The 15,264-nt window shown below is 44.1% G+C and overlaps 1 pseudogene across 1 annotated transcript; it reads right to left on the bottom strand.

Moving 5' to 3' along the window:
- Positions 1 to 524: 524 nt before the first annotated feature.
- On the bottom strand, positions 525 to 6,219 carry LOC309629077 (farnesyl pyrophosphate synthase pseudogene; annotated as a pseudogene). Its single transcript has one exon. The product of its transcript is annotated as a farnesyl pyrophosphate synthase pseudogene (transcript).
- Positions 6,220 to 15,264: the final 9,045 nt, after the last annotated feature.

Genomic DNA, 15,264 nt, shown 5'->3' with positions numbered 1-15,264 from the left:
CAGCTGTGAAAAGACCCGAAGTCTTGTGGTCTAGTGGAAGTTCAGGGATGAGAAAATGGGGCACTGTGGATGTTCAGACTGTACATAAACTGCAGATCGCATGCGTGCTGGTGGTGTTTCCTGTTATTGAAAATCTTTAGGGAACATTTTAAGATGAGTACTGCATTTGCAGAGCAATGAAAAACTGCAGGGGGCGCTATTCAGACCCCTGTCTTGTAGTCTCACGTGAATGGCACCTGCTAAGAGCTTTGCTGAGCACAGCCTGGAAGGCCTGAGCATTAGCAAGTTAACAGCTGCCTTTCCTGCAGAGTGAACTGTCGTGTGTGTGTGTGTGTGTGTGTGTGTGTGTGTGTGTGTGTGTGTGTGTGATGTTGGAGCAGAAACCTTAAAGCTAAATAAAGCATGATGTCTCCCAAACGTAACTCGGTTTCTTGGTGCCAAGGCCTTATCAAGACAAGGATTATACAAACTATATCTTCTTTTGAGGGTCTTGGTCTCCACAAAATACCAAGCACGCCCTTGTAACAGTTGAGGCAAAAAGTCTCTGGGTATTCCAACTACTACTGATCAAAACACACACACACACACACATTTACACACACACACAAATATATAATTATACCAAATATATGCAGACATTTTATAAAATAAATACAGTAGGTGCTGCCTTTCCCAAAGCCATCCAGCCAACACTGCTGGTAGTTGAAGCACTGCTCAGTACAATCTGTATGCCCAATATGAAGGCTGTAAGCATTTTTCAAGTTATGCCTTTACAAGATCGTATTTAGTATTTACACTACTGGAATATCTGAGACTGGAGGAAGCTTTACATGGTCAAGAAGAATTTCAAATCAAAAGGGTTATTTCAAAGTATATATCTGCCATTCCTGACAATGTGGTTTACTCAAAGTATCACTTTTCATAGGCACTGAATTCATAATAAACATCTGTGACTATACAAACAATAGGCCTCACTTTAAATCACTGGCGTGTACATACACCCAACCTACAACAATAGCACAAATACTTTATGGGAGAAAATAACATAAGTGTCTTAAACGTAGACATACAATTTTGTGCTAACTTTAGTTCCATGTCATGGACATAAATATTGTCTGAATCTGTCACCTATGAATGCGGGAGCCCAAGAAACAAAAGGGCTTCCAGACTAGATGGGAATGCCTATGCTAGAGGATAATGATTACAAGGAACTTTCAAGTCCACGTCAATAAAACACACCACCTTCCAAAAGCCACGCAGCAAGCCAATGATTTTGGAAGCAGAATCTTACACATGAAGGGCAAGTTATTACATATAGTGAATATACACACCACATTTAGGAATCAGGAAGAAAGCTATCATTCTTAGAAGCCCTTAGGAGGAAAACAGATGTCAAAAACAATGACAACTAGGCCAATCTACTACATGTTCAAGAAGCAGTACCTATGAAGACTTTGCCCTTGAATAGCCTACTATAGCGTGATGGGATAAAAAGATGTCTAGGCTGGGAGCCAGCAGATAAGTCTATGGCCCCACTATGCTACTGATATACTATGGGACCTCTGGTAAGTCACTTAACATCTCTGTGTCTCAGTTTCCTTATCTGTAAAACAATGGATTGGATTTTTATGGACCCTTCCTGCTCTAACATTCTGTAACTCTCTTTTATCTCCTCAAATCTTCTTTCACATTAGCATTTGATTTCAAGAGCTAAGAATAAAGTCCAAACACGTATGTTAGCATTAAATTCTCCATATTCTGACTACAGCCTTTGTCTTCATCCTTATCTTGGTCTATTCCTGAAACCACATCAATATCCCATTCGGACCCTCTTTTTCTCTCACTCTTCTGTTTTTCTTCCCTCAACTTCAGCTGAACCGTCTTTTACTCCATTCTATCATTTTCCAAAGCCACCTCTGGGTTACATTTCCATATATCCGTCATCACTATAAGCTATAAGCCCCTCGAGGTCAGGGGCTGGACCTTATGCAGGGTTTGTGCAGTAACCAGCAACACTTTGCCCAAAATATATCCCTGAGAGTGAGTGGTGATTCTAGTCTTGGTAAAACAACAAAAGGTCTGGTTTTACTTTAATCAGTGATATATTTTGTTACAAATCAAAACCAAATGAGCCTTAAGAAAACTCAGTTTCTCTCACCCTTGTTGGAGTGAATGCCTTTGAAAAGGAGTGAGAATTAAATGACATTTCAGATCATTATAAATGGTTTATTTATCTTTAAACACAGACTAGCCAGGATTCACAATTTTCAAAGCAAGCAAGGTTCAGGTAAACAAAATAAATGTTACCAGACTAATTAGCCACAGACTGCAAAGCAACTTTTAATGAATTACGTTGTCAAGTGATTAAAACACCTAATGGCTGGAATAAGGTTAAATATTTTCTAAGGTGGAACGTATAATGTACTCACCATTGAAATGTGTCAGAACTTGCCTTTATTCAATGTCGAAGAAAAACTGATCTCCTGTTTGAGTTAGACTACTCTATTTCCCACGTAAAAAAGCTTTACTTTGAAACTACCAAGAGAATAACCACTCCATGCCTATTAGTCTTAACAGAAATCTTGGCTCTGTCTTTTAAGACTGTTACACCTTCTCCTACAGAGAAGCACAAATCAATAGAAGATGTATCACTGTAGGTCTTTCTTTTCTTTTACAGGTTGGACAATAATTGTTTGAGAGCCTCCCCTTCCCACCCTCAAGTCTCTAGGTGACTTTTTCTGCTCGTAGATCCTGTGTGCCGGCCCCAGGATGGTGGCTGGGGACAGGGGCACAGCACACTGCTCCATGAGACCCGTAAGGTAGCTGTAACTGTCCTCCTTGTACTGTGTGAACACAGCCAGCAGATTCATCTCCTCGTCTGGCGCCTTCACCCGGGGCCACCTTCTCGGCCTCCTTCTGCCCACGGCGCTCCTGCAGGACCTGGCACTGTTCCGGAGAGGCCCGTTGCAAACACTGAACCACCAGCCAGCTGCACCTGTTGTCCTGGATGTCAGTGCCGACCTTGCCCATCACACTGGGGTCCCCAAAGAGATCAAGGTAATCATCCTAAATCCGAAAGAACTCTCCCATCTCCAGCAGGATCTTCTTGGCATTGACATGCTCCTTCTCCCCATCAATGCCCACCACACACATGGCAGCAGCTATAGGAAGAGAGAAGGAGTAGAGAGCTGTCTTGTATTTGACAATAGATCTGTACCTCTTTTCAGTGAATCTGCCAAGATCCACACTGCCCTGGGCGGGGGGGGGGGGGGGGGGGGGGGGCTGTGATGAGGTCCAGGGTCTGTCCGATCTCAGTCTGATAAGGACTCTGTAGGAAGAGCTCGATCAGGTTCAGGTAATAGGGCTGCTCCCAGCAGCAGAGCTTCAGCAGGCGGTAGATATATGCTTCCAGGAGGAAAGCATCATGAATGGCAGCCAAACCTATGCCTGGCTTCTGATACCAGCAGATCTGCCCCCGTCGGGCGAAGAATGCATCCATGAGGTCGTCTGACACCAGGAAGAAGGCTTGGAACAGTTCCACGCACCAGCCCTCAGCCATAGCCCACCGGAGACTATCAGCATCTTGCTTCCTGGGCTCCGACAGCTCCCAGAATGCTATCAGCACCGTCAAACCCCGACGGTACTTGCCTCGGATGGCATAGTACTCCAGGACCTCCTTGAGTCGGGCAATAGCATCTCCTGTCTCTGGGTGCCCAGTGTCCTCCTCAGTCAGCACCTTGACAATCTGGGTTAAGTGCTGGATGAAATCCTGCCTTTCTTGGGCATAAACGTCTAATTTCTGGTCTCCATCTATTCTGAGGGAGGAGTAAAATACTCTGTTCCTGGATGCCGGTTGCTGATTGTCACTGTAGGTCTTCATCTGCCTTTGTTACGTCCTCTGTGCATCACCAAATACGATTTATGTGATTTCAGAGAACTTCCTTTACATCTTCCCCATCCCTAACTCTGCATACCTTTTTAGCTCAGAAAGATATTAAAGATTAAAATATTTGATATGAAACTAGAAAGTGAAATAGCAGTACAACCTTTAAAAAGGCAGACTTTTTTTTTTTAAATTTCCCAAACAAATAGAAGAAAATGGCAAGTAAATGGTGAGCTTTCGAGGAATTGGGCTAGAAGTTTGAGGTTTCAGAGTCCTAAATGGTCAAGTAAGGAGGCACAGATGACCAGTTATAAAGTGGCTCACCATAGCAATGTGAGTTAGTACTGAATGGCTGACACAAACATTTGCCCTCAGCAGTCAACTTTGAGACCTCAAATGAAAAGTAATACAATGGCATCCAATCCCAAAGAAGCACGTTTAACTTACAAAATATACAAACTCAGCATGAATGTAGAGAAAGTAAACAAATAAGCAAACAATTTAAAAGAGAGGAAAAAGGTAACTTGACCATTCAGTTGGAATGGTGTCAAGATAAGCTTTTGGAAGGGCTGGGGGGAGGGACAGATTGGGAGTTTGGCATTGACATGTACACACTGCTATATTTAAAATGGATAACTGACAAGGACCTACTATATAGCACAGGGAACTCTGCTCAATATTCTGTAATAACCTAAATGGGAAAAGAACTTGAAAAAGAATAGATACATGTATATGTAAGAAGTAAGATAAGCTTTTTAAAAAATATATATCGTGGCCCCAAATATAAGGCAACTATTTCATCCGAGGCTCAATGCAAGATTACCTGTTCAATGCTGGGGAAAATCTGACTGTGTTAGTAAAAAACAGTGTGCAGTAGACTTACTTCATAGGGGATAGTAGTAGGTAGTTTTGACCACATGCAAATTTAATCTTAGCACAGAATTGCTGAATAATGGATGACGGTTTTTAATGTCCTATGTTTGGAATGTCCCCTTCGTTAACTCTCACCTGAGTGTCAAGCAATTATTCAGTGGAATCTTGAGGGCTCCAGGGGTGCCTTCATCTCCCCCAACATCTATGAAACACAGAGTGCTAATAACTCTTCTTCTCCCTTATGGATCTGACCCATTTAAGATGCAGATAGAGATAAAGACCATGGACTATTTGTGCCAGAACCGGAAACAGAATTGGAGATGTGGCCCCAAACCTTTGTATCATAAAATGAGGAAACTGAGACCCAAAGAAGTTCAGGGATTTGGTCCAGGTTGACACTTGTATGGGGAGTCACTTGGGAAATCTCAGGACAGCAAATGCAGGTCTTTTTTCATTTCCCAGATGGGCTTCATCCTAAAAAGTGAGCTGGAACAAATTGGATGCTAGTGATCTCACTGCAGATTTATCTGTGGTCAAAGCAGAAGTCTCAAAGGTTTCAAAGGCTCTACAACTATCTTATACCTGAGCTGGAAAGTTCTTCTGATACACTTACTGTTATCAAAGCTTAGTATATCTATTTTTCTTGGAATGCAGATTATTTAAAGGGAGAGCTGGTATTGTTTGTCGCATCATAGGGGCTTTTACAAGGCATTACGGATGTTCTCTGAAACCTTTACCGCAGCTATGTTGATGATTGGAAATGCCAAAAAAATTACCCTCCATACAGAAACACACACACACTAATTCTAATTAGTCAATTCTAGTTCAAGTGGAAGTGATGAAACATTTCACCACCATCTTTTTTTCCCAGGAAACTAGAATATATTTTGGCTACATAAAACACTTATTTTTATTTAAGCATCTATTATTATAGAATAAAGGCATTCTGCAAAAATGGCATTTAGCAATTCTCTCATATCTGAAAATAATTAGAAAAACCCATTTCTAAAATATCATTTTATATCATTTCATATCATTTCTTTTTTTTTTCACACACACACACTGTATTTTATTTTTACAAGAGAGAGACTGACACCAATCATTGTACATGGATGACCACAACAAAAGCAACAATGATTGCAATTACCAAACACGAAACACACTCATACTATGTCATAATATTGACATTCAGTCCAGTAATCCTCCACTGTAACAGCTCCTTTACTTTGCAGTGAAAATTGATTTGTATATTCTTTGCCTCTGAGTCGTTGTGGGATTTTTTTTTTTTTTTAATTCAGACAGAAAGTCACAAAAATTATACTCATCCTCATCAGTTCACTCAGTCCCATGTAATTAATTTTTTTTTCATCTTGATCTTTTGTTAGCACTTTTATGAGTGCTATCATATTTCATATCATTTCTAATATAATTAGAAAAAACCATTTTCTCATGTAGAAACTTAATTTTCTTTTTTTTTTAAAGAAATTCATGTTCTTTTATTTATTTATTTATTTATTTATGACTGTGTTGGGTCTTCGTTTCTGTGCGAGGGCTTTCTCCAGTTGTGGCAAGTGGGGGCCACTCTTCATCGCGGTGTGCGGGCCTCTCACCATCGCGGCCTCTCTTGTTGCGGAGCACAGGCTCCAGACGCGCAGGCTCAGTAGTTGTGGCTCACGGGCCCAGCTGCTCCGTGGCACGCGGGATCCTCCCAGACCAGGGCTCGAACCCGTGTCCCCTGCATTAGGCAGGCAGATTCTCAACCACTGCGCCACCAGGGAAGCCCCGTAATTTTCTATGTAGATGAACATAGCCTCATTTGTAAGGCAGACAGATAAGAACTCTGAGGAATTCACTGAAGCACTGAGGCTATGAAGATCTACTCAAGTTGCCAGGCTACATCTGTCCTATAATAACGGGATGCTAGCGTTAGTTTTTCTTTTAATACTTAGAGACTTGGTAAGTACTAATTATTTAATATCTACATACTTTTTAGAAGCTGCAGTCCGTGTAGACATTACTAATATTAGCTGAAAAATGAGATTAAACTTTATTTGAGAATTTTATGCATTAGACCCCAGAAGACTTGTCAAGATGTAACAAAGAGAATTGAGAAGACGGAGGCAGGGATGATCCAGGTTTTGGAAGTCCTAAAGCTTTTTAAAACCAAGAGGAATTTTGTTAAGAAAAAATATAAATACATTAGGAGTAAAGATGAAGATTTATTTAGGCTGAGAATCATCACAAAAATGACAAACTGTAGGGCTTCCCTGCTGGCGCAGTGGTTGAGAGTCTGCCTGCCAATGCAGGGGACACGGGTTCGAGCCCTGCTCTGGGAGGATCCCACATGCCGCGGAACAACTGGGCCCGTGAGCCACAACTACTGAGCCTGCGCGTCTGGAGCCTGTGCTCCGCAACAAGAGAGGCTGCGACAGTGAGAGGCCCGCGCACCGCGATGAAGAGTGGCCCCCGCTTGCCACAACTAGAGAAAGCCCTCGCACAGAAACGAAGACCCAACACAGCCAAAAATAAATACATAAATAATTAAATAATTTTTTTAAAAAAATGACAAACTGTAAAAAGTTGACAAACACAAACGTCATAAAATCCAGAATAATAACAATGGCTGACATACCCTCTGTGATACTTTTCACGGACACTTGGCTATCTCAGTCTGTTTCAATCCTCCTTTCTCCTCCCCGGAGAGAGAAACTAGAGAAAGCCCGTGCGCAGCAGCGAAGACCCAACACAGCCAAAAATAAATAAATAAAATAAATAAATTTATTTTAAAAAGGAGGCACTACTTCCTTTCAGATGGATTCATGGGGGCAGCACCAACAGGGCAGAGGTGCAGAGGAGACATTGTGCAGGAAACATATGACAGGGTTTATCACCTGTGGACTGAGGGATCTGGTGTGTGGCCTCGGTCAATGTCAGCTTCCTGATACCCCTGCTGTCTTATGGTCAGTCGTGGATAATGTTGCCAGCCAGGAATGAGTGTGGCTGAAGAAAAATCAATGGCCTCTGTGTAGCCAAGCCTTCCCTTTGAAGTCTCATCCGTTTTGGGTACCTTGTTGAGACAGTTCACCTCCTGGGCCTCGTGATGTCAGAAACACCCTTCCACGCTTTCCTACAAACCACCAATTTTCCTCCTGGCTAAAGCACTGCTTAATGTGATATGTCAGCCTTTACTTTTGAAGGCCATTCATGAGTTCCAGGAAGAAACTAAACCAAAATGGTCCAGGCATGGTCCCTGCCCACCGTGCTAAGCCAGGAAGCTGGGTAGTGATGCAGCTCGGAGGCTGGACTTCAGCTGGGGCTTAAGAAACAGCTCTCGGGCATCCTGTATGTGCCAGCATCTATGCTGGCACCACAATGAAAACCAGCAATGCGTAAGACACCCTTGCCCTCATTAAACTCCACATTCTATGAGGACAGAGGCTCATAAAAATACACAATATTTATGAGGGCAAAGGATGAGAACAAATAGAAAATTTTAATATAAAATGATGGATTTTAAGACCAAGAAATGCATGGGGAGTTGCCTAGCTCCGTGGTCCTGCTGGGAATCGCTCCTGACACGGGCTACCAGGGGCCCATGAGAGAGAGGCCTTGATTATTAAGAAAACTGGATGTGACATCTGTGGGCCTTTGAAACCTCATCCACTCTAGTGAAGCCAGAGAAGGGTCTCCCAGAGCACTTTGTGGTCACTTTTGGAGCTTTCTACCTTTTTATGCTAGGAGGAAAATCACAGCAAGTCAGGACGCCTGAGTTCTCAGGCTGACCATAGGTTTCTTCCATGAGCCTTGGTGATGGCTCCTCCAATAGCTAAATGACGGTGGAAACAAGTCAAATGAGGCCTCTCAGTGTCTCAGCAGAAGGGATCCGGTTTCATCTTGTATGTGGAAAATGCTCTGAGCTCCAGGAAGGGAGGGACGGCAAGGTCCCTCCACCCGCGCCCTGCCGCCCCCAGGAATTGCAATCATCATGAACGTGACATCTGGCTAAAGGTCCCAGGTGTAGGGCACTAGAGGAAAGCTATGTCATGGTGTTCAAGAAAATAGTTTAAGATATGTTATGCCCTCCTCCCACCTGCCTTACTCCAATGTATGAAAGGCATGCACCTCTATGACTAAACCAACTGATAAAGAAAAATGAGAAAGCTACACACATTTTTTCCAGCTGCTGTTATGCTCCAAGTACTGCTGTTCTAGGTGTATGGAATAAATCAGAGAAGGAAACAGACAAAGAGCCCCTCGTTGGGCTTACATTCCAGTGTCAGCGTTGGGGGAGGACAAACAACAAAACTAGTAAATAAGCAAATTACCAAGTATGTTAGAAGGTGGTGAGTACTGCAGAAAAACAATAAATCAGGGAGGTTGGGGGGCAGGGTGGGGAAGAGGGGAGATGATATGATTTTAAAGGGTACGATCAGGGGAGGGAGGCATTACTGAGAAAAGTATATTTGAAGGCAGACTTGAGAAGGGGGCAGTTCGTGAGCCCTGTGGACAGTTGGGGTGCAAGGATGTTCCAGGCAGAGGGAACAGACAATGCAAAGGCCTTAAGGCAGAGACACACCCAAGTATTCACAGGACAGCAACAAGGGCAGCGTGATGCCTCACAGGGGGCAAGGGAGAGCACAGTAGTGCTGTGTCTTGAATTGTGTCTCACCAAAATGCATATGCTGAAGTCCTAACTCCCAGTACTTCACCATGTGGCCTTTCTGGGAACCAGAGCCACTGCGGATGTAACTAATTAAGATGAGGTCGTACTGGAGTACGATGGGCCCCTCACCCACTAGGACTGGCGTCCTTATGAAAAAGGAGAAATTTGGACACACAGACAGACATGCACACAGTGAGGCTGCCAGGTGAAGACTGGCGTGATGCTGGCACATGTCAAGGTCCCAACAGAGTCTAGGAGACAGGACTGGAACAGATCCTTCCCTGATGACTTCAAAGGGAACACAGTCCTGCTGACACCTTGATCTCAGACTTCTAGCCTCCAAAACTGTGACACAATACATGCCTGTGGTTTAAGCCACTCAGCTTGTGGTACTGGGTTCTGGAAGTTCTAGCAAAGTAATAGGCGATTAGGCCAGAGCGAGAGTGAAGGGGCAGATGATAAAAGGTCTTAATGCAAGGACACTGGAGGTGAAGTCATTATAGCATCTTGAGCAGAGGAGTGAAATGATCTGCCCAAAGGCTGAGTTCCAGAGCACTGCAGTTTGATGAAGTCTCAGAGAAGAGGAGCTGAGAAGGAGCCACTAGTGACGTAAAAGGAAAACCAGGAGAATGTGCAGCGGGGAAAGCCCATGGTACTCTTCTATCTAAAAACATAGTCAGACGGTACGGCACAAGCAGCTCACTGTAGGTGGATCGGGGACAGTCACTGAAGAAGGACGGCAAACAGGTCCATCAACTTCCTCCACGGCATACGCCAGCCAGCGAAGCATAAAAAAATCTTTTAAGTCCATGGGCTTCCCCATGGTTAGTGGAATTTGACTTTTTTTTTTCTAAATTTGACATTTATTTATCAGAGGAAAAAAAAGAAGATAAATGGTAAAATCCTGGTTTCGGTGTGTAGGTCTTCTATTTGTGCTGAGTAAAACTATTATGAATCACTAAACAGGGCTCTTGAAGGTGAATCAGAAACGCCAAGGGTCTCAGAATCTACTTTAGAGATTCATTCAGAAAACAGCTAATTCACTCAACTCCAGTGGCTCCTAATACACGTGGCACAGATTCTTAAAAGGGAGTCCTTAACCTCACTTTGCAGCAACTCTGCTTCCCTAACTCCCCATCTGTACGGCCTCATGCAAAGGGGAGATTCCTGGTTAAAGCCACAGCCCTAAACTGAATACATAAGGTGACTGAATGTCAACCCAGAAATCCCATCCTGACAGACACACAGAACAACTTAAATACTCCCAGCTCCTGTCATTCAAAAGTCCCCATAGCCCTAACAGACCAGACTGGCCCAGCCTGCTCCCTGCAAGCACTGACGCTGAAGCCAATCAGCCTAGATTAGAATCCTAGCTGGGCAGCTCACTACCTAAGGATCTCGAACTTGCTTGAACTTGAATGGCCTTGGGCTTCGATGTACGTAACCGTAAAACAGGGATGACAACAGAACCGACTTCAGAGTATTGTAATAAGGATTCACCGAGTTAATATTCGTACTGAACCTAGAACATGCCTGGCACTCAGTAAAAATTATATGGGAATCTGTTAAATCCATAAACAAACAAGTATGTATTTTTCCCGGAAGAAGATTTTGGTGAACAAACCAAAAAATAAAAAGGGCTAGAAAAGAAAAGTCTTCATATAGTAAAGAGAAACTTTTCAAGGTTTTAAAATATTTGCCTCCAGAAAACAATGTGTGTATCAATCACAACGACTCCTGGCTACGCGTGTGCGCTCACCTGCGCACAAAATCCTCACCTACTTTAAAAGTTTGGGGCTTCCCTGGTGGCGCAGTGGTTGAGAATCTGCCTGCCAATGCAGGGGACACGGGTTCGAGCCCTGGTCTGGGAAGATCCCACATGCCGCGGAGCAACTGGGCCCGTGAGCCACAACTACTGAGCCTGCGCGTCTGGAGCCTGTGCTCCGCAACAAGAGAGGCCGCGATAGTGAGAGGCCCGCGCACCGCGATGAAGAGCGGCCCCCGCTCGCCGCAACTGGAGAAAGCCCTCGCACAGAAACGAAGACCCAACACAACCAAAAATAAATAAATAAATAAGCCTACACCTTTAAAAAAAAAAAAAAATTTTGGACTTGACAGATTTTTATAAACTGTATAAACGGAAGGTGAAATTTCTCAAGCCACATTAGCTAAATAAACTGAAATAGAACACTTTGCAACAAAAGCAGATGAGTTCCCCCAACATGAATTAGCAGTGATGATAAGTGTACACAAGCCAAATGATTAGCCTTTTCAGGCGACGGTGCTGGGACCACAGGAATCCCTCACCCAGTCCTCACGGCAACCTCAGGAGGTGTGGCCTGCTGTCACTCTCTATTTAAACCTGAAGGTCCGACCTCAGAGATGTTAAGTGTCTTCTCTACCCTCACACAGCTACGCGTGGTGGAAAAGCAGAGTTGGAGCTCTTTACCACACTGCCTTGCTCACCCCAAAGCCTTCTTTCAGCCTCTGCTCACCCTGCCCTGCAACTTTGGCTCCTCCTCCCCTTCCCGGGCTCCCCACACCTGGCCTGCTGCCCGCTGCTGCCATCCCCGGGGCCAAGCGGAAAAATCAATCCAGCTGAGATAACGGTTTCCTTGAGAACAGCGCTCTGACTGCTGGGGAAACTGCAGAGAACACAAAAGGGGTTCCTGTTGTATCTGGGGCTTTGTACTTCCTGGACGGACAAGCATTTCTGTTCCACTGGGGAAAAAGAGGTTCTACACAAGGGCACGTCCATGAAGGTGGCAGGTAAACTAACACACTTTACCGGTCTGGGGAATTATGATGATTGTTAAAAATTTTGAGGCTGTCAGTGGCTATTACTCATTTTCCTGAAGTTAAAAACCCCCGTGAGCCACAACTACTGAGCAACTAAGCCCGTGAGCCACAAGTACTGAATCTGGAGCCTGTGCTCCACAACGGGAGAGGCCGTGACAGTGAGAGGCCTGCGCACCGCAATGAAGAGGGGCCCCCACTCGCCGCAACTGGAGAAAGCCTTTGCACAGAAACGAAGACCCAACACAGCCAAAAATAAATAAATAAATAAATAAATTTATTTAAAAAAAAAAAAAACCCTGTGGTGAGAGGGGCGGGGATCATGGATCTGCAAATTCATCAAGACTGCTGGTAAATATTGACCATCATTGGGAATTTCTATTGCGAATATCTGCCCTTTCAACTCAAGGCAGCACCACTTGAATTTCATCCAAAGTTACCTGCATAAAGTAAACAAGCTTCATCACCCATGTAGACGGAAGCCAGCCCGCCTCAGCTGGTGCTACAATCTCTTTCTATTTTTTTCTCCCTCATTCCCCGCCTACAATGGAGAACACTGGCTCAAAGAGCCAGCCAGCTAAAGGAAAGGGCAAAATTTGATGGGAAAGTGATAATTCAAGTTGTTCTGTGAGTGATGGGTAGATCAAGCATGTTCATTCAACAGGGACAAATTTTATTAGCAAAACTGCTCATTCAAATTACCAGAGGAACTAGGTTTCTGAACCCAAAAATGGTTCATTGCAAGCATGCCCATTATTCTAAATTTCTATTAATTTCTCAATTCCCAGTTGGATTCTGCTGCCTTCAAAGGCAGCATTGCTATTTGCAGTTGCTGACACTCGCTAGGGATGGCTCATAATTTCATCTAACAGTGGGACAACTAAAAATGTGACTGAATTAGTGACAGCTATACTCCATCCAGCCACAAAGGAAAAGCAGAAAAGCTGGCATGGAACCACCTTCTGAAGGGCTGAAGGGGGATACACAGCCTCTCTGAAGAAAGGAGAGCTACCAATAAGAACGCCCATCCCTTATTTATTAGTTTGTTTTTTGAGGCAGGGAGAGAAGAAGTTGTGTAACTGTCAAGTAATTGCTATCAAATGGAAAAACAGGAGTCACTTAGGGTCAACCAGGGAGCATTGACTAGGCTGAGAAACCCCCGACAGGATCGGTATATGGTAGTCAAACGACAAACCACAAACCCAAAATACATGGTGGGATCACGGAAAAGAGACAATTAAATCCAAGACATGTTGAATTGTCTGCTGAATCTATCACTCTGCGTTAGAGCACCTGAAAACAAAATGGCCTGAAACAAGCTGCTTTCACACCGTGTTGGCCTAATTACCTTTCAAAATTGACACATACAACCTTACCTGGAAATCTAGGCCCTCCTAGTTCTCCTGGGTCCCTGTAGCCTTCCAACTGCCTTCCGCTACCATCCCACTTCATGCCAGTGTGCAGTGTCAGGAGTTATAAATAAACCTGCTGCTACGGTCCCCAGTAATAACCATGATTTCCCTAAAAGGCATGCAAGTGTCAAGTTGTCAACTTCGTTTCTGAACCTCAGTGAATGCCAGTGCACAATTCCCAGGGCGTGGAGAACTAGCCTACCCCAAATAAACATGCCCGGAGAACAGGAGTGTGATTTAGCTAAACAAGCAGACTCACTTCAGGGAACTGGGGTGGTAGAGATCCAACCTGGATGCTGGCCCACACTCTTTGGGGAAGAGAAAGGAGGAAGAGATATGGCAGGAGGCGGTAACAGCAAAGGGTGTGTGAGCCTCCACGGAACAGATCATGGGCTTCTGGGCCTCCAGTGACAGTGGGCACAGGCCTTGGATATTGAACCAGTAATGACAAACTTCACCCGGGACCAATGACAGGCCATCGTCAAGACCTAAATGCTCAGTATAGAAGACACATTATGTTACAGAGAACATGCTGGAAGTGAGAGATTCCCTCAACCATAAGAAAGTGGTGGCGAAGAGGACAGGATTCATGGACCTCGAGATGATCATACTAAGTGATGTAAGTCAGACAGAGAAAGACAAATACCATATGATATCACTTACATGTGGAATCCTTTAAAATGATACAAATGAACTTATTTACAAAACAGAAACGGACTCACAGACATAGAAACAAACTTATGGTTACCAAAAGGGAAAGGTTGGGGGAGGGATAAATTAGGAGTTTGAGGTTAAGCAGAAACACACTACTATATATAAAATAGATAAACAACAAGGTCCTACTGTATAGCACAGGGAACTATATTCAGTATTTTGTAATAACCTACAGTGGAAAAGAATCTGAAAAACCTGAATCATTTTGCTGTACACCTTAAACTAACACAACATTGTGAATCAACTATACTTCAATTAAAAAAAAAGACACAGGATTTGGAGTCAGATAGACCTAGTACAATCACCAGCTTCATTATCTTCTAGCTCTGTGGCCTGGGTACATATTTGAGGTCAGCTTGTCTCAATGCAGAGCTTGAGACAAGGATTAGGACATATCTAATTTATTGAGGGCTGACTCTCAAGTAAAGCCTATAAGAGAATGAGAGGAGGAGGAGGACTGAGAATGGGAGAGAGAGCTAAAAAAGGACCAGGTTTCTGGTGAAGCTTCCCCTCAACCTGATCCACAGGGGCCTCTGGAGGGTGAACCGTACTGTAGAGTTGTCTTGCCTGAGGTCACAGGAGGTGGCTTTCGTGGGTTAGTCACTGCCTCTGGCTCACAGGTGGAGGGGAGGATTAGGGAGGGCGCTAACCTCCTGGGCAAGGCAGCTCCCGTCGCTGAGGGCAATTATTTGAGGAGGGAGCCTCTGTAAGCTCAGCAGCCAATGCTTGGAGCAGCCGTGGGATGGGCCGAAAGCAGTCTGGATCCAAGCCGGATATGGAATTCATACAGGATATAAGCTCAATATAGATAATTACTCACTGTGATGAAAGAGTACCTGTGTAGTACCCTGGAGCTGAGGCAGATAAACGAAGGAAGATAAACTTGAAGACAGTGGGGTTCAGTTCACCAGAGAGCACAGAAG

This window comes from Balaenoptera borealis (genome assembly GCF_965194805.1).
Source record: "Balaenoptera borealis genome assembly, chromosome: 5".
Taxonomy (NCBI): domain Eukaryota; kingdom Metazoa; phylum Chordata; class Mammalia; order Artiodactyla; family Balaenopteridae; genus Balaenoptera; species Balaenoptera borealis.
Note: the sequence above shows the minus strand (reverse complement) of the source record. Positions and strands in the feature narration are given on the sequence as shown.